The sequence below is a fragment of the Mastomys coucha genome, unplaced genomic scaffold, assembly GCF_008632895.1.
Source record: "Mastomys coucha isolate ucsf_1 unplaced genomic scaffold, UCSF_Mcou_1 pScaffold6, whole genome shotgun sequence".
NCBI classification, from domain to species: Eukaryota; Metazoa; Chordata; class Mammalia; order Rodentia; family Muridae; genus Mastomys; species Mastomys coucha.
Window position 1 is genome coordinate 85,683,933 of NW_022196912.1, and position 23,156 is coordinate 85,707,088.

The window sequence follows — 23,156 nt, forward strand, 5'->3', positions numbered from 1 at the left end:
AAAAAAAAAAAAAAAAAAAAGGAGGAGGAGGAAAAGGAGGAGGAGGAGGAGGAGGAGGAAAGAAAAAGAAAAGAAGAAAACAAAAACAACAAACAGCCAATATTTACATCTAGCAAACATCTAGCTTTGAAGTTACAACTCCAAGATTCCCTTCTGTCCTGTTGTAGTTTCAGAATTTTTCCTCTCGTGGAAGCCTGGGAAGATGGAGTCTTCCTCCTCTTCCCCCTTCACCCCCCCCCCATGCTGTCCCTGTGTCCCTGTGGTTGTGATATCAATATATAATCTTTACCCCAGGAGTCCCCTTTTATCTCTCCAGAAAATGTGTCCTAGACTCCCTGGCTGTTCATCCCTTCCCAATAGCCTTCCCCCGACACACACACACACACACACACACACACACACACACACACACACACAAGCACATGCAACCTAAATTTGTACCCAGAGGGGACAACAAGGGACTTTACTTCTTTTTAAGTACAATTTTATGACCTAAAATTGTGAGTAGGCCACTTAAGTTTTAAAAAATAAAAACACTCAGAATAAGCAGATGATCCCGTGTGGAATTCGCCTAGCTATGTTTCCGATGAAAACAGTCCCTACTGACAGGGCTGAGAAAAGACTGAAAGCCAAGACTTTAGAGGCATGGGTATCCATGCTTGTTGTTTACCAACTACGTGACTTAATCATGATTATTACCTTGGTTTCCTTTCCATAAACCAGGAATGCTTGCTGTTGCAAGGATTAGAGTTTGGAAAGCTATGGAACATACAGGTTCCTGATGCACAATGTGGGCTCACAGAGCCCCAGCTCTTTCTGCTATTGCTGCTGTTATTGCTCTGGTCATGAGCCCGTTTCCCACCCAATCTGTAACAGGTGTGTGTGTTTCCCATGTCACTTTGCAAACAACTACACCTAGTGTCTGAAAAGTTTCTTCAGCAAAGCTGTGAGAACTTGGCTTGGGCTTCAGTCATTTGACTAGTTTGTTGCAGATGATACCTAGTAACAGAAAGTTCCAGAACAATGTGGCAGTGTTACCACAGTTTGGTTGTTTTATCTGTTGTCATAGATATTAGCTATTTAAGCTGAAGGCATCAATAATGGGACCACTGAGCAAGAATCCATCACCTCTGTGAGACCAGGGACTTTCAGTGTTTCAGGACCCTGAGCTATTAATGAGAATTCACACTATCTCTATGAAGCTGAGGAGAAGTGAGCGGGGTCCATACTCTGGGACGCCAAGCTGTTGCAGGATGCATTCTTTGAGGAGATGCAGCATCCCGAGTTGATGGTGAGGTCACTAGCTGCCTTATTTTTCCACAGTAAAGGTATCATAGCTGTTGCAGCTATTTTTTAGACTGTTTAATAACTCTCTGGGGTATAGGAATAGCCTTAGCATGAAAATGTGCAACCATTGATTTTCTCTGAAGTCACATTATAAAAAGATGAGACAATTTCTCTGGAACTATGGAGAAGAAAGCCTCTGATCCCTGGTGGCATTGTACAAATGACACCAGCTTGATTCCTGTCCCTGTTCCAGGAGACAACCTTGAGGGTCCTTCAAACTGATATTAGCTACAATGACATCCCTATCCTTCCTCGATTTCTGCAGAACGAAGTGAGGCTTAGGTTACATCAGGTAGATAGAAACTCCTGCGAGCTGGGGGCCATTGGAAAGAAGAGTCCAGCTGACTACTTTCACCCTTATTTTCTTTATTAGTTATCATGTTCTCTGGCATCGAAATAAAGATGATAATGACAATGATGAGAGTGATGGATGGTGACGGTGGTGGTGGTGATGAGGATGATGATGATGATGATACTATTCCTTATAATTTAGTTTTATACATTTAAAAGGTGAATTTCCATTGGATCCTAACAAAACCAGCATGAGGAAAAGCTGAAAATTAAAATAGAACGTTCTGTAGTCTCTATTTGGTTATATAACAAAAATTAGAAATTAGAAATACAAGGAGCAGAATACCCTTCCCCCCCACACTCATCTGGGTTTTGCAGGAATGAGACCCAATGGGGAATGATAAGCTTTCCATCCCTGAAGACATAGTGATGTGAGTGCCTGGAAATCTCCCAAAAAAAACCTAGAGCCTCAGATCCCCTAAAGTCATTATCATCAAAGGCTGTTCCCAGCTCCAACTCGGATAAGCCATTCACCATTCCTGCCAGTTCTCAAGAGACTTCTGGCGACTTCAAACAGTAGAGAATTAAATCAAAGAGGCTCACAGACTCTAAAAGATCAGAGATGTAGCCTCAAAACCTACCTCAGGAGCAATGGGAACTCACAAAGTCTTACACACACCACATAAACACCTTGGTTCAGGTGTTACCATCTCTGGGGACCACGCACCTTAGCTGGTGCCATAGTTTCTGACAGTCACTGGAGGTCACTCCTGTTGAAAAGAACTCTCAAGTGTACAGGCTTTCTGGTTTCCCCCCTTCCCCATCCAAACACAGACAATAACGTGTCCAAACCCAGGACAGGATTCACATAGTGGAGATCCAGAAAGTGAAATCGCTCACCTCCCTTCCCGCCACACCCCACTCTACTGGGAATAGGTATAAAGAATACATTTGTGTAAGTGTGTGTGTGTGTGTGTGTGTGTGTGTGTTTGGGAGAAGTTAAGTGATTTCAGGAAGTCACACTGAGAGTATCTTACTGTGTGTGAGTTTTAAAACACAGATGCCTGTTGCTTCTTACAATGGCTGGTTAGTGGTTGACTGGCTGTTTGAGTGGGTGGGGGTAGTTGAGTGAATGGTTATTTCATTGGTTGGTTGATTGGTCGGTTCCATCTTTGTTTTGGTTTTGATTTTGCCAATGGACTTTCTTATCCTTCCAATAAACTAACAAGAGCCTTCAGTATCCAGGCAGGTTAAAGCGAGGTGCTTGGTTGGGAGGAAGCTGAGGCAAAGCAGGAGGCTTGTGTCACTCTTACCATCAGAGAGATAAAGCACACCACTGAGGACAGTGCAGCTGCCAGGCTCAGAAAGAGGAGGTCACTGGTGGCCACTGCCGACTCCTTCCCTGTCAGCATCCCCTCGCCCTGGGCTCAGGGACTGAAAAGAGCTCCAAGTTCACTGTTCATCTCCAGTTTTATCGATTAGCCATGGTCCAGCATTTCTCAAAACAAATTCCCAGAAATTAATACATGATAAAGGAGTTAAAAACTAAAGTCAGATTTCTCACCTTAGTAAAGATTATGGAAAGTAACAGGCTTGTAAAAAATGAAAGATATGCCACGAAGAAGGCCTCTCAGGCTCTTCTGACATACCAGTGACTTCGCTATCTAGGTGACGTGTCTTAGGTACCTCACTAAAGAAATATCTAGAATTTTCCAACTGTTTGACTAGAGAGCTGTGGTTTAAGTTGTACCGGTCAGGAAGACTCCCTTCTATTTCTTGGTTAGAATGGTCTTCAGTGCCTGCTACTATGACACTAAATCTAGAAGGGAAAATTCCTTGCTTCTCACCCAGCTGTGTTGCATCTAATAGTTACTGTAAAGCTTGTAAATCCTGAAGAAAGTCTCCCTGGAGAGCCCAGACCTTCTAGGTCCCCTATCCTGAAGGATCTGGTTTATGGGGTAGTATTCCTTAATGGGGCCAGAAAACAGACGTGGTACCCCACAAGCCAGAGTCCTCTAGGACTAACAAGAATGGTTGCAGCTTTTAATTAAAAGAAGTGATTGAGGGGCAGCATGCTTCCAGCCTCAGTCCTTTTAAGCACCTCAAGGCAGCAAGCATAAGAGGATTTTGCAATCGGAAAAAGTACCTTCACTAGGCAGTGTGCAGAGCAGTCAAGGACAGTTCTACCCAGAAGTGGGTCTCAGTACGGGCCGTGCCACAGCTAATCTATAACCTTGTAGAACCCATAAATCTCTTTGAGCCTACGTCAAGATGAGGAAGAAAGCGCTGGATGTGATGGCATAAGCCTTTTATCCCAGCACTGGAGAGGCAGAGGTAGGTGGATCTCTGAGTCTGAGGCCAGCCTGGCCTACAAAATGAGTTCAGGATAGCCAGAGGTAAAAAGGGAAAGCCTATCTCGGAACAAAACAACAAATGAAGATGAGGAAGAAAATAAATGAGGTCATGTAAAGATTCGTTTTTAAAGTGCTGGATTGGAGAGAGCACTCAGTAGATGTTCGCTATGATGGCCGTCATCATGGTCATCATTAAAGATTGGAAAATGGACTTTGGGTAGATTTGTTTTTGTTGTTGTTTGTTGTTTGTTTGAATTTTGTTGTTGTTGTTGTTTTGAGACAGGGCTTCTCTGTGTAGCCTTAGCTGAATCACTCTGTAGACCAGGCTGACCTTGAACTCAGAGAGTCGCCAGCCTCTGCCTTGTGCTGGGATTAAGGGCACACACCACTCACTATACCCAGCTGGAAAATGGACTTGTTAACTTCATGGCCATTTTCTTCCTAATATCTATCCTGCTTTTCTTTTCTTTCTTCCTAAGAAAACAGCATCTGCTGGCCTTTCACTGCAACCCTTCTTCCTGGGAAGCTGCTTCATTAATCATTACAGTGCTACCAGACACATTAGTGAAGATATCTCACGATGTCATGCCAACTCAAAGGGAACAGGAAATGAAATTACAGATTTATGGTCATGACATCATAAAAAGAATTCAACTATGAATCTAGAGACAGCTCACATTGTTCAAGGGACAAGCAGGCACGTGGTTTAGATGCCAAGTGTTGGTTAAACGATGTTTCGTGGCCAACAATAGTTCACATTTATTTCATCTACCTTCATTAACTGAGTTGCTGTGTAGTGTGAAGCTTCACTGCTGTGGATGCAGTCCACCAGTCACCATGCAAACGACAAATATATGCCATGGTCCTTGACCAGCCATGGCAGCTTTCCAAGTCTCTCTATGACTGGCCAGTTCATGCAGAGACAGCAAAGTGTGAAGTTACTGAGCTTTCTTATCTTTCAGCGATGAACCCGCATGGCATGATTTTGAGTGTAGGATACCAAGAAGAAATTGGTCAACAATGATGAAAGTGTAGCCAAGAAATGGGCGGAAGTATCAGTGGAAAAGGGTATGAACTGACACTCAGCTGAGTTATTAAAGAGATACCTGCCCGTGGGACTAATAAGAAACCCTTAGGGAAATTATTTTCGTTTTTGTTTCCCTATGTCTTAGTCAGGGTTTCTATTCCTGCACAAACATCATGACCAAGAAGCAAGGTGGGGAAGGAAAGGGTTTATTCAGCTTACTTCCATATTGCTGTTTATCACCAAAGGAAGTCAGGACTGGAACTCAAGCAGGTCAGGAAACAAGAGCTGATGCAGAGGCCATAGAGGGATGTTCCTTTCTGGCTTGTTTCCCCTGGCTTGCTCAGCCTGCTCTCTTATAGAACCCAAGACTTCCAGCCCAGGGATAGCACCACCCACAATGGGCCCTCCCAACCTTGATAACTAATTGAGAAAATGCCTTACAGCTGGATCTCACGGAGGCATTTCCTCAAGGGAGGCTCCTTTCTCTGAGATAACTCCAGCTTGTGTCAAGTTGACACTCAAAACCAGCCAGTACACACTATTTTCCAACATTTAGGGTTTTTAAAATTTTAACAAGAAATAAAGACTGCAGGATAATTGAATCCCCACCCCCACTGATAATTATTGTCACTCTGTATGTTTTGGCTTGAATGATCATGCTCTTTTCAGTCCTACTCTATCATGCAGCGACAACTGCCGATGTGGTTGTCAACCTGTGATGCTCCTGGGAAGTCTGGGACCTCCAGAGGTGAGGCAGAGCGAAAGCATTTCCGTCCCTGCAGGTGCACCCTAAGGTCTGGGGAGGGAGTAGCTGGCTCCTAGTTCTCTCTCCACTTCCTCACTGCCCAACTCTGTGTTCCCTGCCATGAGAGAAGACACAGCAAACAGTATGTTCACTAAAACCATAGCCAACCCTGACGAGCTCCTCTAAACTTACTACACTTTAAAATACTCGGCAATTAGCACACATTATTTTTTTTAAAAAAACTAGAAGAAAATATTATTTAAAAACAACAGCAACAGCCCCTACCTTGGTCTAAACTTCTGCTCCCTAGAGCGTAGAAGAGCCCCTTGGCTTTTGCTGGTGTTCATTCAGGTGCCTCAACCAAAACAAGAATAAGATGTCTTTTTGCCCGTAGCCCTATCCAGGTTTGTGAGTCACTGCCTGTCATCTTTAAAGTTCTCTTCTTATACACAGGACATCGTGTGTTTGTGTTCTCTCTCCCAACCCTGAAGCCCTGTACAGAGGGAAGCTGTACCGTCATCATGGGGGTTCAGTAAACCTTTTAGCCCAGTCTCTCAAAGGCCTGTCAGCCGCTGCTAAAGGAAATTACCAAAGGGTCAAGGGATGTATCAGCTGACACTGGAGAACATTCTAGTAAAGTATGTGTAAAATGATATAAGCAGTCTACACATTAAGATTAAAATTTTATTTCTTTTCTTCAAATGACATAATTATTGAGACTCTAGAAGGTCTCCTGAATCACCGTAGGTCCATTTTCTGGTTTCCATAGTAACAGCAATGCAGCCTCTGAATCGTAACTCATTCCTCTGGATAAAGGCAAATGGGGTTACCTTTCTTACCCAAATATACAGCCCCAGACAGAGTTATGATTATTATGTAAGCTACAATTTCCACTTACTAGCTATTATTCATTTTTAATTAACAGGCTAGCTTACAAATAATTTTTTTTTAAATGTGTCCTTTGTTAAAAATATATAAAGGACAATGAAGGCAGAAATAGAAATTCATGAAACTCAATACTTTTTTATTAGAATGAAATGTAGTTTTATTATGATACAAGAAAGACTAAATAAGCCATCAGGGAAGAGAGACTCCTTGTAGCTCCTCAAAATAACAGGAAATAAGGGTGGCATAAACATATTGGGAATAAAGCTTCTAACCACAGTGCAATCGTTGGAGGTTTTTTACATTTATTTTTTTCAAAGCTATAATAAATGCAACAAGTCACCTGAACTGTCCAAAGAACAATTTTACACCGGGAAAAGCATACACACTAAGCCAAAACACAATCGCACTCAGGTCCTTCAGGAGCCCTCCACTGCCCAGCCTGAGGCACCTAAAATGGAGGGAGGAGTCTCCAGCCTCTTCTTACCTCCTGGCCACGCCCACTGCAGAGGATGCGCTCCTGGGAGAGCAGCCACTGCGAACTACAAACCCACCTACACTGGGTGGTCCTCAGATGAGGAACCTTTTACTTGACCTTCTAGCTGATGAAAGGCTAAAAGCTCCTCAAGCCCGCTGCTAGAGAGGCTACATCCCAGAGTTATCCACACATGCTTGTCCAGTGCAGACATCATGCCGAGGCCCCCAGGACACGGAGGCAGAGCCAGACGGATAATGTGGTGGCTTTGTTTGTTTGTTTTAAAGGGCCTGTTGTTTAATTTGACTCCGGACTAACAGTCGTGTAAGTGGAGTGGCCGTGTCATACCATTTTGTCTCTTCCTTTAGGATACAAGTGAATTGTGTAGTATTTTTACCTAAACCAACTTTTTACTTTTGGTAGTAACCTGAAGCGTTGCATGGCACGGCCCTCAAGCTCAGTGTGGCATTAGTGACCCCGTGTCCCTATTTTCATTCACACAGGAGGACGTTTTATCAAGGAGAGTAGGGTAGAACTCTACACACCGCCAACAAACAGTTCAGGAAGTTTCTCCCTTCTGACACCGACAGTGTTTGTAGCGTAGCCTACAGCCCAGTCTTCCCCGTCCATCTTTCCCCGGGAAGGTAGGGAATGTGTGTGGGAGCAGACAGGACATTCCCAGAAAGTGTAGCTGCTCTCACCCAGCCCTTTAGCAAACAAAAAGTCCGTCTCTCCACAACAAATAGCCAGTGACTAATGGAGCTGTGCTAGGAATACAGGCTGCTGCTTACTGAGTTCTTGTCCCCTCCGGGCCTCTGCTCTTTGAAACTTCTGTGAGCATAGAATTGTGTCAGACATGCGAGCCCTCACTCTGTCGTAGCAAATCCAGTAGCAGAGTCTTTCTGCCCTGCTACCCTTTATACTTCATCTCAAAGAGAAAGTCTAAGTAAACGTCTGTTCCCACTTCTATCTTCCTCTAGAGCAAGCAATTGTTTCATTTTTCAATGACAAACCAGAACTTGGTAGCTTGATATTTTATTATACATACACATATATACATGTGCACATATACACATACACATATACATATATATGAAGTCCACTTCCTCTTTATAAAATGTATATTTCCTTGTTTTCAAGAGAAAAAATATTCTGACTTTCTGAACCAAAGATCAGACAAAATAGGTTGACATGGCTGAGCATGTTGCCAGGGTATGTGAGGTGAGCACACCAGGGTGGATTCCGTCAGTATGGAATCTAGGTACAGCCAGGCTATTTCTCATACTTCTAGAGACAAGAAGAGGAAATGAGCATCCTTCCACCCCTTCTGTTCCTGGGTAGGAAACATCAGCAGTGTAAGGCTGCCCTCCGGACTTTTCTCCCTTCTGAGGTAGACAGCGTTTGTAGTAGAACCTCCAGGCCAGTCTTCACCATCCATCTTTCCCCCATGTCCATAGAGAAAGGTTTGTTTCACTGGGAAAGGAGTAAGAGACGTTAAAGAGGAGAGCACAGTCTAAGTCCACACACTAACAGCTATCAGAATCGGCCATACCGGAAACGCCAAGAGGACCCCCTTCTATCGCTTGGAAAAGCCAGCTAAGATGGGTTGGTTTTTAGCTAATAACACAGATCAGCTATCTGCTATTGGCTGGCAAGTCTTAGATAAGAACTCAGATCAATTACCTGCTATAGACTGGAAAGTACTAGCTAGCTTCGCCATATGGTTACAGACTACAGTTGATTATGATTTCTCAGGAAACAACAGCTTGCCTTCCTTAGATCCTGAGGCAATAGTGGGTCTTGCCTTTTGGTTTGAACACTAACATGTTGCCAGTAGTTCATTAGTGACATTCTAGCATGGATGGAAGCTCCCCGATCTTCAGTCTGTGCTCTCTCTTCTTTGGAGTATGTTGGGTTTTATGTATTTCGGGTTCTGTTTGTGGGGGGAAAATGTTACTTTGCTGCTAAGATCACAGCTGCTCATTGTTTTCCACAGCTGTGAAATACTTCGAGTCTTGTCACTGAAAAACTAATGTTCCTGTTCCTGTTCCTGTTCCTGTTGTAACCCTTTTGATTAAAAGCAGCAATGGCAACAGACAAGCCAGGGAGGGAGTGCTGCTTATTATTTTTCTGTCTTGTTTTGCCACAGTGATTCTCGACCCACATGTCACAGCCAAAGGAGCTATGAAAGCTTTGTGGAATTTCCAGGAAAGAGAGGTGGGGGAGAGAGAAAGGGAGGGAGGGATGGAAGGAAGAAGGGGAGGAAGAGGGCTGGGGAGGAGAGAGGGAGGGAGAGAGAGAGAAGAGAATGTATATTTCTACAGGGGCTCTGAGGAACAGTCAGAATTGAGAGCCCTCAGTCTAATGACTTCAGTCTTAGGAAGTTGTGTATGACTGAAGTTGAGAAGTGTTCGAACTCTATTGTAAAGAGATACTTGCAGTCCTTTCGAAAACATTTTGTGCACTCTTCTGTTTACTCCACTTGCCGGCTTCCGGCTTGAAGGTTAGGAGAGGCATATTCTTTCTTAAGTACCCCGTGGCTAAGGTATAGATGGGGGTGGGGGTAGGGGTGGGAGTGGGTGGGGGGGGATGTTCCAGATAAGGACTTTGAATGTGTTTCTCTTTAAAAAGGCGGGGAAGGAGCGGGGCTGGAGCGAGCGGAGCTGGAGCGAGCGGGGCTGGCAGAGGTCCTGAGTTCAATTCCCAGCAGCCACACACATGATGGCTCATGGCCATCTGTATAGCTACAATGTACTCATACACATAAAATAAATATAATAAATCTTTTTTTTAAAGGCGGGGATGTTTTGGGACCTCATGGATCCTGTGGGTACCCGGGGATGTTTTGGGACCCCATGGATCCTGTGGGTACCGGGATGTCCAGGTTCTTGGGTCCTAGAGCAATCAGAAAGGAACACTAAGACAGCAGTTAGAAGCCGAGAGAGTTTCTTAAACAGTCCCAGGAATAGAGTGGGCTGTGGCTGGAAAAAAAAAAAAAGAAGACTGGTCCCCAGTGGCTTCGGGGGCTGCACATTGTGACCTTTATAGATCCCTGGCCTAGAGCAGGCTTTTTCAGTGACTTCTCTGTCACCTGTTTGACCAGGAGGGAGGTCTTTTCTAATCTAATTTCTTTTATATGCTGATTCTGACCTCTCCACCCTGCACTCCTGCAGCTGTGACCTGAGCCATTGCTCTGGACTCTGGTTAAATGGGGATACTTTTGTGGTTTATGAACACAGCTTCCCATGTGGACAGGTTAGCAGGTGGGCAAGTTCTCCTGAGCAGAGTCCCCACTGACCTGGTGCACAAATTCCTAGGTCCAGAAAGGGCAGTGGGAATACCAACAGCCCAACCAAAATCCCTTGTTTCACAAAAGAGAATGTAGAGAACTCTGGTTGGGTGAGGCGTGCCTTTACTCTCAGTACGTGGGAAAGCAGAGGCAGGTGGATCTCTGAGTTCCAGGCCAGCCTGATCTAAGTAACAAGTTGCAAGACCACCAGGCATACACAGAGAGACCCTGTTTCCTAAAGAAAGAACAAAGGAGCAATGGCCTGTTATACCCATCTCATCCTACAAATGAGCTTCTCAGGTTGGATTTGTTGCTCTGCTCTAGGTTGTTTAGACAGTAGTACACAGTGCCTTGCCCCTCAGGAAAAAATGGTAGTTTCTGACTAACATATATAAATATATTTATTTTATAATAAGCATTTTTATAAAGAGCTTAATTGCAATGTGTATCAAACATCGTTGCTCATGCAGAAACATCACCTGTGTGGTGTGTATGTGCCTGTCATGTGATAAATTCAGCAACAGGAATTGTCTAATTGTCCAAGGCCTCAGCCAGGCCTGGTGGAAGGTGGGTGAGGTCAAAGGCGCAAAACCTTGGAAAGCTTAGCTTGTATTTACATAGATCAGGTCTGCGCATGCTCACAGCACTAGCCTATAGGGAAGAATGTAGCCCGAGCCCCATGGTAAAATGGGTGCTTTGCCTTTTTAGGATAAGGAGAGTGACTCTGGCTAAAGGCAATCAGTAGAGGCTATCTGAAGGAGGCAATGCCTGCCTCGGACCATGAAAGGTTACATAGCATTCAGACAATATAGCGCCAACAAAAAGGACTTACCAGCACAGAAAAAGATAAGAACACAGGTGTGGGACCGAAGAACTAGCACTCACATTTGACTGAAACACCGGAGCCATACAAAGGAAAGACAGCTTTCCCCATGCTGTGGGATCGCAACATGGATGGGTTTCTCCGTACCCTGGTTTCCTCATCTGTACAAAGGTGATAAAAGGTTAGTTTAAAGGATTGTGTAAGGACGAGATGAGCTCTGGAATGTTAGCTACTTAGAACATTCTATGCATACAGTAAGATGCACATCAGAAAGATTAATGAAGAGAAGTAAAGGAATGGTAAAACAAGTTTCTAAGATGCTCTACTTCTAAGCCCACAGTACCCAGGTCCGCTAGCATTCTGTGTGATAGCCGCTGCCTCCTTCTCTCAGCTTTGTTTGTTGGTTGGTTGGTTGGTTGGTTGGTTGGTTGGTTGGTTAGTTTATGGAATTTAAAGAAAGAACAAGAAGCCCATTTTATAGCATCACGGCTTTCTCTCCAACAGAAAATGCCCCCATTTTCTTTCTTCCTTTCTTTCTTTTTTATAAAAATTTTATTACACAGCCACAATGTCATTGACACTTGTCCAGATCCAAATAATATTAGATACAGATCTACATGTGGGTCAGGATGACTCCGCAGATTATATGGATTCTATGATTTTATGCCCTTTAAACAAGAAGGAAAGAAAGTCCAAGTCTGACATGATAGGAGAGGTCCCAGCAGCTCCAGGACTCTGCTAGAGTGCAGGCAGCGTTCAACAGTCCATGATTCCCCATTTACCCAACAGTCTATAAAGAGCTTCAGTCAATGGACTCTTCAAATATGTATGGTAGCGACGAGTTCATCACAGCTCCTTTGCCCAACTCTGTGCCGCAGCTACCACAAAGCTGGGGTCCGGCCACATTTCCCAATGCTACAGTCACAAGACTTCTTTAAAACCATCCGTTGCTGCTTGTTAAAAGGTAAAAATGTAAACTAAGGTAAAGCAACACCGAGGCTTTACTCAATCAGAAGAGCTATCATGTCCACTTTTGTTTAAATACTCCTTAAGCCCATTTTTCAATCCTTGGCAATGAAAATATTAAAAAGAGAGATGAGAGAAAATAGCTTTGTAGTAGAGAGGGAAAAAAGGAAAGCAACTAGCTGAGCAGACCAAAACAGCAGGCCCCAGCCAGAAATCATGACAGCGACCGTTGGCAGCAAGTGCATGGTCCCAGAGCCAAACCTAGACCCTGCGTAGCTAGTGAGCAGGCATCTAAGAACAACTCAGAAGCAGTGGGTGGGCTATGCGGGCACAGGTTCAAGGCAGGCCCTGGCAGCCCCTTTGGCACCCTGCCACTTCTCAGAGGCAGTACAGCCTCCTCGGCCACTCTGGCTTGACCCAGTGGTCAGGTCCACTGAATGATGACAACTTCCCAGGGTAAATTCTTCTTCTTCAATGTAGAAGCAAATGTTTTTAAAGTCTTCTGACTTCTCTGCCCTCTGTGCCCTCTAGAAACTATTCTAATCTCTGAATGGTGTGATGCCAGACCAAGGCCCCAGGTCTTCCCAGGTTTGGATGGAGAACCAGTAATCTCTACCTTTCTCAAATCAGTGACCAATCTCTAGACATATAACTCAGACTCCTAAAGAGTCAGCAGAGAGCTTGAAACTGCAAACATGAACTTTATAAACTCGAGGTGACACTGTTGATGTTCTAAGTTTTAAATAGTTTAGCATTCTGGTTTCTCCCTAAAAGCTATAGTAAACAGCTGTTTCTCTTCCCTTGTGCAGAAAGCCCTTCTTGGAATTACCAAGGGGAATCAATGCCCTGAGCCCAGACAATTACTACAGTAGGCAGCAAATATGTGCAAAGTCTCGGGGACTTGATTTTTTTTTCTCCATTTAGTACCATATTTTAGAAGAATGCAAGTAATTGGCACATAATTTAGTTATCAACAGGAATCACAATACTCTCTTGCCATTGACTTCAAAAATCCATTTGACTCTTGCAGAGTGGTGCAGGCAGAGTGGGAAAGGCCGGAATAGATGTGGAATTACAATCACCAAAGGCAGCAGAATTTTCTGTTGCTATTTAGCACAAGGGATCTGGGTGTCCCTCAAGCCCTCCCACCCCCCACCCGGTGCTCGGGTTTGCAAGGGATGCAGTAACAGCAGAGTCTACTCCTCCCAGCTAAATCGCAAGCTCAGTAGGAAGCCTTTATTTTTCTGCAATTTAGAATTTAAGGCAGCAATTTCATCTATAACATCTAAGCCCAGAATTTATTTTTAGCTTTTTCACAAAGAAAGTTGTACTCATTCAACCTTGCCTGACAATATAAGACAAAAAAAAGTGGTTTTTTGGTTTTTTGGTTTGTTTTATTTTTTAAAAAAAGTATAGATTTTAATTAGCTAAGCAATTTGCCTTTCTCTGAATCATCAGACCTCGGCCATGCCCAAAGGCAGAGAGCCAGCTGAAGTGGAACTACGATCAGATGAAGACAGCAATGTCAAGGGCTTGCAGCAAGCAGCAGTTGCCAATATTCTGGTTAGTCATTTGCATATTATTGTAATGACCTATTAACACTTAGCTTTGAAATGAAAATTGAGTGATTAAAGAAAAAGCTATCTGGCAGCCATTTTTAGAACATAGAGATAAGGTGTATTTTCGGCCCTGACTTCCTGAAGTAACTGAGGTGTACAGATGTGACCTTTGAGCTAGGGTCAGGGGCTTCTCTTGACCCCAACTCCTAGTATTCTCCCCCAGCCAAGGAAATCTCATGGCTGGGGAAAGTTGGCTGGCTCAAAGCCCCTAGATAGAAGCACTTGGGTGCCCTAGGGCTACCTTTTCCTGACAACTCAGAGAGGCATTTTCTCTCTCGCCCTGGATTTAAAATGTCTTTCTGGGAAGGAGAGTTGCCATCTCATTCTGAGTAGCTCACCCCCCTCCTCTCTCAGGGTGAGTGCATCCTTGCTGAAGTTTCAGGTCTACCCCACCTCCTCTGCCAGTCTGAGGGATCCTGCCAAACCTCCCTCCCAGGTTCTGTCCTTTACACTTGCGTTTTCTTCAGAGCTTTACAAATCTCTGCAAATTTACTAAAAGGTTCGAGAACTGCCTCCAAGCTTGGGTTGCTGCTTAATGAAAAAAAGGGGGGGGAGCAGATTTTTTACTTTGATCATTTATGCACATGTAAAGCCATGAAATAGGGACACTTGGATAAAAGCAATGGCCCCTGAGGCTGTCGTAAAGCCATTATCCACGATCCTGGACTCTACTTCACTTTATCTCTATGTGCTCATGTTTTTGAAAAGGAAGAAATGATTTACTCACTTTATGACTCTGAAAAGTTAGTCACCAAAAAGTACTCAAGTCAAGAGAAAGACTGCTCCCACTCTCCTCCCAGCAGCTGTCCTCCGCTGCGTGGGTCGTCATGGAAGCCTCCTGCCAATGGCACGGCTGGCACCTTTCCTCAGCACCCCCATCTTGCCTAAGCAAAGTTGGCATCTCTGCCCTCTGTTCACCTACTCACCTTCTAGGATCCTCCCTCCATTTCATCTTAAGGCCACTTTCCTTTTTTTTTTTTTTTCCAAGAGAAAAATGACCATGGAAGACAATGTTATCACACTTCGGGTCATAGTCCGTGTGCCCCAAAAAGTCAGATTCAGCCACCTAACCTCTAACCTCAATAACTCAATTTTACTCAGTGAAAAGCAGAAAGGGGGGTATTCTCCAGGTGGCCACACTAGGAAGCAGGACCACAGCAGAGTTAGGTTCAAGCAGAAGCCAAGAGATACAAACAGCTAAGCGGCTGGCTCAGAGGCCATCCCTGCCCACCACTGTCTCAGCTCACCAGTAAACTCATCTAACAACCTGTAAATTTTTCTCCAGGGGACAAGTTCCTCCTCTGGCTGCCCCCTGGGCTTCAGGTTTTTCCTCTCCAGCAGGAGATTCCTAGGGAAAGTCTAACATCCTGGGTTCCAGTGATTCAATAAGCTAATAGCCTAAGAGAAGGGAACAAGAGTGTCTTTAGACTAGATCCATTCCTGGACATCATTATAGCCACTAGTTTACATGGCATAATGCATGTTGAACATTGGCAATTTTTTAATGTTAGCTACTACCACTTAAGTTGGGGACATGAAACAAAGTACAATGTATAGAGAATTGTCCCAGACTGTCTTACTGGACAACAACACAAGAGTCTCTATCTTAATTTGGACTTTCTGTTTAATTTGAACCTCTCTCTCCTTCTTTTCTTTTCTTCTTCCCATCCTTTCTTTCTTTCCTTCTTTCTTTTCCTTCTTCCTTTCTTCCTTCCTTCCTTTCTTTCTTTCTTTCTTCCTTTCTTTCTTCTCCCCCTCTTTCTTTTTTGTTATTGTTGTTGTCATTGTTGTTTTATTGTTGTTGTTTCAGTTTTTCAAGATAGGGTTTCTTTATGTAGCCCTGGTGGTCCTAGTACTTGCTTTGTAGACCAGGCTGGCCTCCAACTCACAAGGATTCACCTGCCCCTGCCTCCATGAGTGCTGGAGTTAAGGTCATACACCACCACTGCCCAGCTGTGATTTGAACTTTGAATTTCTTTATGTCACTAGTGCTCTACTTCCCTGGCTAAACAGTTGGCAGAGCAATTACCTTAACCTTCTTGACCAGCCTCATAGCATCAAAATCACCTTCCTGAATGAACAGCTGACGATCCTGTGCTCAAAGAGGACTTCCCCAACATCCAGTTAGTTACAGAACTACATATTTGTAAAGTGGAACCTCCCAGAGGATAGCTGGTCCCTACCAGTCACTCCTTGATGTGAATGACTTCTGGAGAGATAATTAGATACTCCAAGAAACATCACTGACTGTTTGTCAATGGGAAGTGTGTCCTTTTGTTTTAGTTTACTTTGGGGACAGGATCTCACTGCATAGCTCTGGCTGACCCAGAACTTTATGTAGATCAGGCTGCCCTGGGTCTCACAGAGATCTATCTGTCCTCTTGCCTCTGCCTCCCGAAGGTTGAGACTGAAGGCCTATGCTGCCACTCCCAGCTGTGCAAGGTAGTTCTTATGGGACAGGTTGGACCAAGCTAACATTTATCCTCCTGAGACTACAAGTGTGTGCCTTCATGCTAGACAAGAGCAATTTTGAACCTGGGAACCTGGGAAGGGTGACCCACCTACTACTGAAAGGCTTGGAGATAATAGGTGTAGATGTGAGTGGGTGTGGGTGCAGGGTGTCAAGTCTAGAAGAAGGATGGAGAGAGAATCCTTACTAATGCTGTGGCTTGGTCTGTGGCTAGGTGCAGATATATTATTACCTTGTTAGTATGAATGGATAATTTGCAGTATGAATGGGCCACTTGCTATAGTGGCCTACATGTAAAGAGGACTTTTTACAGTCTTTGAAATGGTTGAAAAAGCTAAAAGAATATAATTCTATGACATATATAAGAACTTTATGGAATTCAGTTTCAGTGTTTATAAATAAAATTTTACTGAGACAAATTCCCCAGTTCATGTATGTCTTTTCTATAGCAGCTTTTGTGCTGCGATGGTAGACTTAAACAGTTTTATCAGAGATCTTATTTGTAAATCCTAAAATACGTATTACCTGCCCTTTTCAAAAAAATTTTACCAACTCCTGGTTTATAGCAAAGTATTTCTTCTTTTTCAGTTTTAATACTTTTAGTCGAACAGCCTTTACAACATGTATAAATATCACTCAGCACAGGGCTGGAAAGATGGCTCAGTAGTTAAGAGCACTGACTGCTCTTCCAGAGGTCCTGAGTTCAATTCCCAGCAACTACATGGTGACTCTCAACCATCTGTAAAGGGATCTGATGCCCTCTTACTGTGTATCCGGAAACAGCTACAGTGTATTTATATGAAATTTATATAAAATAAATCTTTAAAAAAATATCACTCAGCACATAACATTTCTTCTCTTTCAGAATATTAAAGTGTAGAAACATTCAAAGAGCTGTTTATCCTCTGTTATTATGCACACAGAACAAAACTTCATGTCTAAGCACATGGTGTAAAGTATGGTGTATCAAAACAGTTGATAGATATGGGATTTTTTTATCAGCTTGGTAGTAAAAATTTTTGTGTCCCATCACAAAGTAAATTCATGTGTTGAAATCTTAATTCCCAAGGTGACACCATGCCAGACAAGAGGATGTTTTAGGGGAATCATGGTCATGAGCAAGAGCCATAATGAATGGAATTAACTCCTGATAGCACCACCAGAGTGCTAGCCAGCTCTTCTGGTGAGACCTATTAAGAACAAACACTCCGTTTCTGAACCTGAACTCAGGTACTTACTAGACACTGTGTTTGTACTTTGATTTTGAAGTCATCAGATGCCAAAGAGACAAACCTCACAGTCTATGGCATTTTATAATTAATAACAACTCAGAAAGGCTACAAACAGGTGATCTAGGTCTGGTTGCTATACTATTAACTCTTCTGGTAGCGTGGGGCCATAAAAAAGTTCCCACTAAAAAGTCTCTTTAAATATTTACACTTAAATTCAGACTTGCAATATCTAAGAGGTAGAATTACAAGCAATTTTCCCACTTTTTTTTGTATCTCTATATTTCCTAAATAAATTTCAATAAACAATTTCAATACCCAAGTCAGGTCCAGGCACCCATCCTTAATAAGTCAGTAATAGGAACCAAATTAAACATGGAAAGCAGGAAAAAGGAGATGTATTCAATGTGACCACGCTAGGAACAAAGGCAAAGAGATCTAGCAACCCCTGAGATCCACCTTTGGGATCCTGAAGTGAAATCTCCCTAGGGAGACAAGTGCCCCCTCTTGTTGCCCTTTTCTTTCTCCCAGCATGAAATTTCTGGGGAAATTCCCACTTCTCTGGGGTCTGTTGTTTCAACAGTCTGATAGATTGAGACAAATGAGTTTTTGTTTAAAATATTCATTTGTGCCAGGCCTGTGACAATGTCATATTCCATCTACAGAAAAGTCACCCAGTAGACAAAGTAGTTTAGGATTAACTTGGGACCTAGAATATGGCTATTTGATAGCTCAGCCCCCACTATAATTTGAGGCAGTATGTACACCTTGAAAAACTGACAATATAATATTTATCCATTTTGAGACACTTTGAAGAGGAATGCAACTAGATTTAGCAACCATTACTTTATTCATTTGTTAAAAGGGCAGGCAGGAGGAGTGAGACCCCTTGTGTCCCAATACATCTATGGCTAATCCTTCCTACAGCTAATCCTTAGGCTCTAAACTAATCTGCAGTGACTCTTAATTACCCAGATTCCATGCCATTGACTCTGGAGGGTCAAAAAAATTAGTGTCAACTGAAAAATTGATGACTTAGTCAGAAGCAAGCTGGGTTAGTCCCCTGAGACTAGGAAACGCCTGCTCTCTCCTGAGTCGGGGGGGGGGGGGGGGGGGGGGGGGGGGGGGGGGGGAAGGACCTCCTCCCGCCATACCCCTGTATCCTCCTGTGATGCTTCAAGGTCATCGAAAGGATGAGTCAAGAAACCACTTGGCAGCTCCTTCTTGGGATCCTGGCCTGAAGAAAGAAAGCTCTTCCCATTCCACACACAAACATTCCCTCGTACACATCCATATGCAGACACTGGCATAAACATAAACATGCACAGTTTGTGCACAACTACTCAAATACAGCTCTACAGATTTAATCACACCATCACACAAACACAAGTACACACGTTACATATGCACACCTTTCACATTCACATATGCACATATATGCACCAACCATTTCAGCTTTGGAAATGCTAGATCAGATGACCTGGTCAGTCTTTTCTTGCTCAAATAGACTGTGAAATTGGCTGTGTTTGCACCACATGACAGAAAGTGAACTCCACATTTAATATGGGGGTGGGGGGTGTCATGGTCATGGAGATCAAAGAATGAACTGGCCCTGTCTAATCCTGATGGACAAGGAAATGAGTGGGCGCACCTTCCACATTATTATCTCTTCCTTAAATTTCTTTAATTTAGCCTTACTATTTTCACTACCCAGTGATACCTATCATGGTATTGGAAAACTTTAAAATTATAGGTAACCCCTGTAAGAAACAGATTGCTGTGGTCCATTTTTCAGTAGAAGGTGAGTTTAGAGTTCATTGGGGTCACAGAGGAGCCAGAGACACCAGACCTCTCTCTCTCTCCCCTCTACTTGGTACGTGGGACCAGCAGGCAACATCTGCTTGGAGCCTATCAGAAAACAGGGGCAGTCCCAAGCCCCAAATTGTTCACTGGATGAGTCTCTGTATACTAGGCCAGTGAGAGGAGGACTTTGGGAAGGGAGCAAGGCTTGGCCTATGGGAAGTTGGACAAGAAATGATGAGAGTATTCTAAGAGTCTTCCTCCAAATCAGCGAGCCACGCTGGCCTTTTCTCCACACCAGGGTCTCTTTCTACAGAACCGTGTATTAAAAGCTGCTTCGTTTTTACTAGTCTGTTGCATTTGCTATCTTATTTCCGACAAAGCCAAAACACCTCCCTCCTCACCACACCATTCTCTCTCCTCATAGAAGAGTGCTGTTGGTGGTGCCCAGAGAGCAAATGTGGGCTGTTCATGACAGAAATGATAGCCTTGTGGATGAGTTGCGTTAGGTACATGAGGTTGCCTTTCCCCTCACGTAATCGTTTGTTGGCAGGACTTCCTAGTAAGTGATTTTTGAATGAGGCAAGTCCCTGGTCCTGTAGGCAGGGCCTTTCCCCCATTCCCGCCCAGTGCCACGACGCTGTGAAACTGAGCCTGTGGTTCTGTTACATCCCTCATTCCTGGTCCCCGCCTTTCCCATCCAGCAGTCACTGCGCCCTGTCTGTAGTGTCTAGGCTCCCGCCTGTCTGCTGCGGCCAAGAGAAGGAAGCAGAGTAGTCTCACTGTAATTATTTGAGGTTCTGGGCAGTTTGTGTGTGTGTGTGCATCAGATCCCGTAACACAAAACAGAAGAAAACCATTACATCCCAAACCTGATTATTTACTCTCCCACACAGGGTTTTCAGGGCAGGGGGTGGGGAATGGGGGGCTGGGGAGAATGCTACTGCATGATCTGAGAGAGGGAGCTGGAAGCCTTGATCTTCAGAGAGTCTGGGAGCCCTGGCTGTGTGAGGGCCAGGGAAACAGGACTCACAGGAAGCCTGAGAATTCCTGTGCCAGGGAGGGTAGCCCAGCATCAAGACAACACAAACACAGTCAGATTCTTTTCCTCAAATCAAAAGTCTATGACCAGTCTATTGTCTCTAGACTCTTTGGACAGATCGTTATCTCTGTACAGCTTTGCCTTGGCATCCAGGAAATACGTGTCGTAGCCTCCCTTCATCTGCATAAGTTTTTATTGATGTTCTGTCTTGTTTCTTGAACATCCATCCCTAGAATAAACACTCATGTGTAAACTAGGCACAGTAAGATATTAATATTAATAACTAAGAATAGAATAATTATACCAACGTGCTATAAGAAAAGTAAATTAAAACATATGAATGATTTATTTCTGGGACTTTCCATTTAATATTTTTGGGCCATAGTTACTTTCTAGGCAACTGGAACTTTGGAAAGTAAAGCCATAAATAAAGGGACATGCCCCTGGTGATGACAGTATAGCTACCTGTGGTATCTTTGTGAGAGAGATCATGAAAAGTATTGATGATGCACTGGTCAAACAATGGTCCCCCAAAGACCAACCAATATCAACCAGTGAGCTTCCTCCTCCCCCTTCTTTTCCCAGACTTCTTACATCTGTCTGTAGGTCCATCTTTTCCGTTTTTGGGTTGTAATGTTGGGAACCTGCTGCCTCCTTTGCCTGGCCCTTTGTGGGCAGAAGTCCTTTTCTAAAACACCAAGGCTGCTTATATCCAATCTTCGTTCAAGCCCTAACTCAGCTATTGTGTACATTCGCTTCTTCATATGCTCACCCTTCATTACTTTAGTAGATACGTGTCAGCAACTATTATGTACTAAACATTGGAGTACTGATAGGAAAGAAAGAGATTCAGTCCATGCTGTGAAGGAGCTCTGGCTACCAGGGGTGAGAGACAGACCAGTGAGCTATCTTTGTGCAAGATACAAAGATGTTCAGGTTGAATGGCTTCTCTGCTCTCTAAGTTACTCCAACAATATTTTCCAAGCCTCCTATTGAATTTTTATGTTCTTTTATAGTTTTTATTTTTTAGTAACCTTTCTATTCTCTGATTCTTCTTCCTTTTTTTTTCTTATTTTTAAAAACAGTATCTTTAAACTATGTGAAAGAATCATCCATAAATGTTCATTTTAACCAGGAGAGCTACTAGGAACTTGATTAGGAAGCCTGGCCTTAATTATCCTAGCCTTATAATGTGCTGTGCGTAGGGTCCAAGGAGACTGTTCTGTGTCTGTCATATGATTGTTGCCTGCTACTTCCTCGGTTGTGGTTTGGAGTTGAAAAAGCTGTGCTCTCTGGATTTGCAGACAACTGGAAGAGAGCATCCCCACACAGGGACGATACTGGAGTTGTTCCGTGTACATAAGCATATGGATTGCTCAGGAAACAGTGGAAGAAGACATGGGGAGGAGGTGGACACGGGCCAGCTGAAGGAAGAGATGATGTTATGTTATGACTGAGCTCTAAAGGACAGGAGGGGATCACCAGGCAGGCAAAGGTTTACAAGTAACAAAGGACAGCGTTGGGGATGGGGGGGATACGGGGTGTACACGTTCCATCAAAATGGAATTGAAGAGCTTACAGTGGAGTAGTGTGTTAAGACTGGTGAGAAATTCTGGGACTGGAATTTAGTTTTTACTGAAGATGAGGCAGAGGGTTGACAGGAGACTCAGCTCAGCCAGCTGGTTCCTCCAGATTTCAGATCCTCCCCTGATGTGTTAGGGACTAGGCTTTTCTTTAAGCATCTTAAACTCTTTTTTTGTTTGTTTGTTTTGTTTTGTTTTGTTTTTCAAGACAGGGTTTCTCTGGATATCCCTGGCTGTCCTGGAACTCACTCTGTAGACCAGGCTGGCCTTGAACTCAAAGATCCACCTGCCTCTGCCTCCCAAGTGCTGGGGTCAAAGGCATGTGTCACCACTGCCCCACCATCTTAAACTCTTAACACAGACTTTCTGAAGAATATGGTATAGTACAGACTGTAGATCACATTACCCAAGATGCAAAGAGCCTGAAGCCATGTCTGTGGAGTCTCCTTGGGCTGAGGAGCTTCGGAAAGGTGTTGAGGAGAAATGTTTTCACAGGTAGGATTGAGAGCCGACCCTCTTGCTACCAGCTACCCATGGCTTCAGAGTCACCACAAGATTGAGCATCTATTAGTGTGTGGGCAGATGTAATAGGCAGTGCTCTACAAGCTCTATTATTTCCCCAGATTACTTGTCTTTCCTCCCTTGATCTAGTCATAGGCTCAGCCCCAGGACAGTCCTCCACCTAGGGACCTCTGGCAGAAGGCGTTGGAAGATAAATGCCAAAGGTGCTTTTCTTTCGGGTCACCATACCTTCTACCATGTCACATTCAAAAAAAAAAAATCTCAAATTGCCCAAAAGCTAAGGACTTTCTTTCTCTCTCAATCTCTCTCTCTCTTCTCTCTCTCTCTCTCTCTCCCTCTCTCAGCTTTCAATGTTTGATGTCTTCAAAGAAGAAAGGAAAATCATTGCTTGTAGTTGATTGACCATTATTAGCTATTTTTTATGACTTAGAACAAAAAGTTTAAAACACAAACTTTACTAATAAATTTTAAATATCACGTAATTGAATTTAAAGCTATGAAGCTATAAAGAGTATAGCTCAGAAATAGCATGCTTCCCCAGCAGGCACAAGGCTCTGAGGTTTTTTTCTTTTTTCGTTTTTAACTTTTATTGCATTATGATGAGAAAAGTTACATGATTTCAATATGTTAACATTTAAAAACATATTTTAATTAAATAGAATTGAATCACATTCTTGTTTCCCTTTTGT

The 23,156-nt window shown here is 43.5% G+C and overlaps 1 protein-coding gene across 3 annotated transcripts in view; it reads left to right on the forward strand.

The window, feature by feature from the left end:
• Positions 1-23,156, forward strand: part of Frmd6 (FERM domain containing 6) — a 242,514-nt gene that overhangs the window by 98,445 nt on the left and 120,913 nt on the right. The window contains exon 3 of one of the 3 annotated variants that reach the window (XM_031357087.1): positions 13,661-13,765. The exons of the other annotated variants lie outside the window; for them this stretch is intronic. The gene's annotated coding sequence lies outside the window, so the exon portion shown is untranslated. The remainder of the gene's footprint in view (positions 1-13,660; positions 13,766-23,156) is intronic. 3 annotated transcript variants of the gene reach the window in all.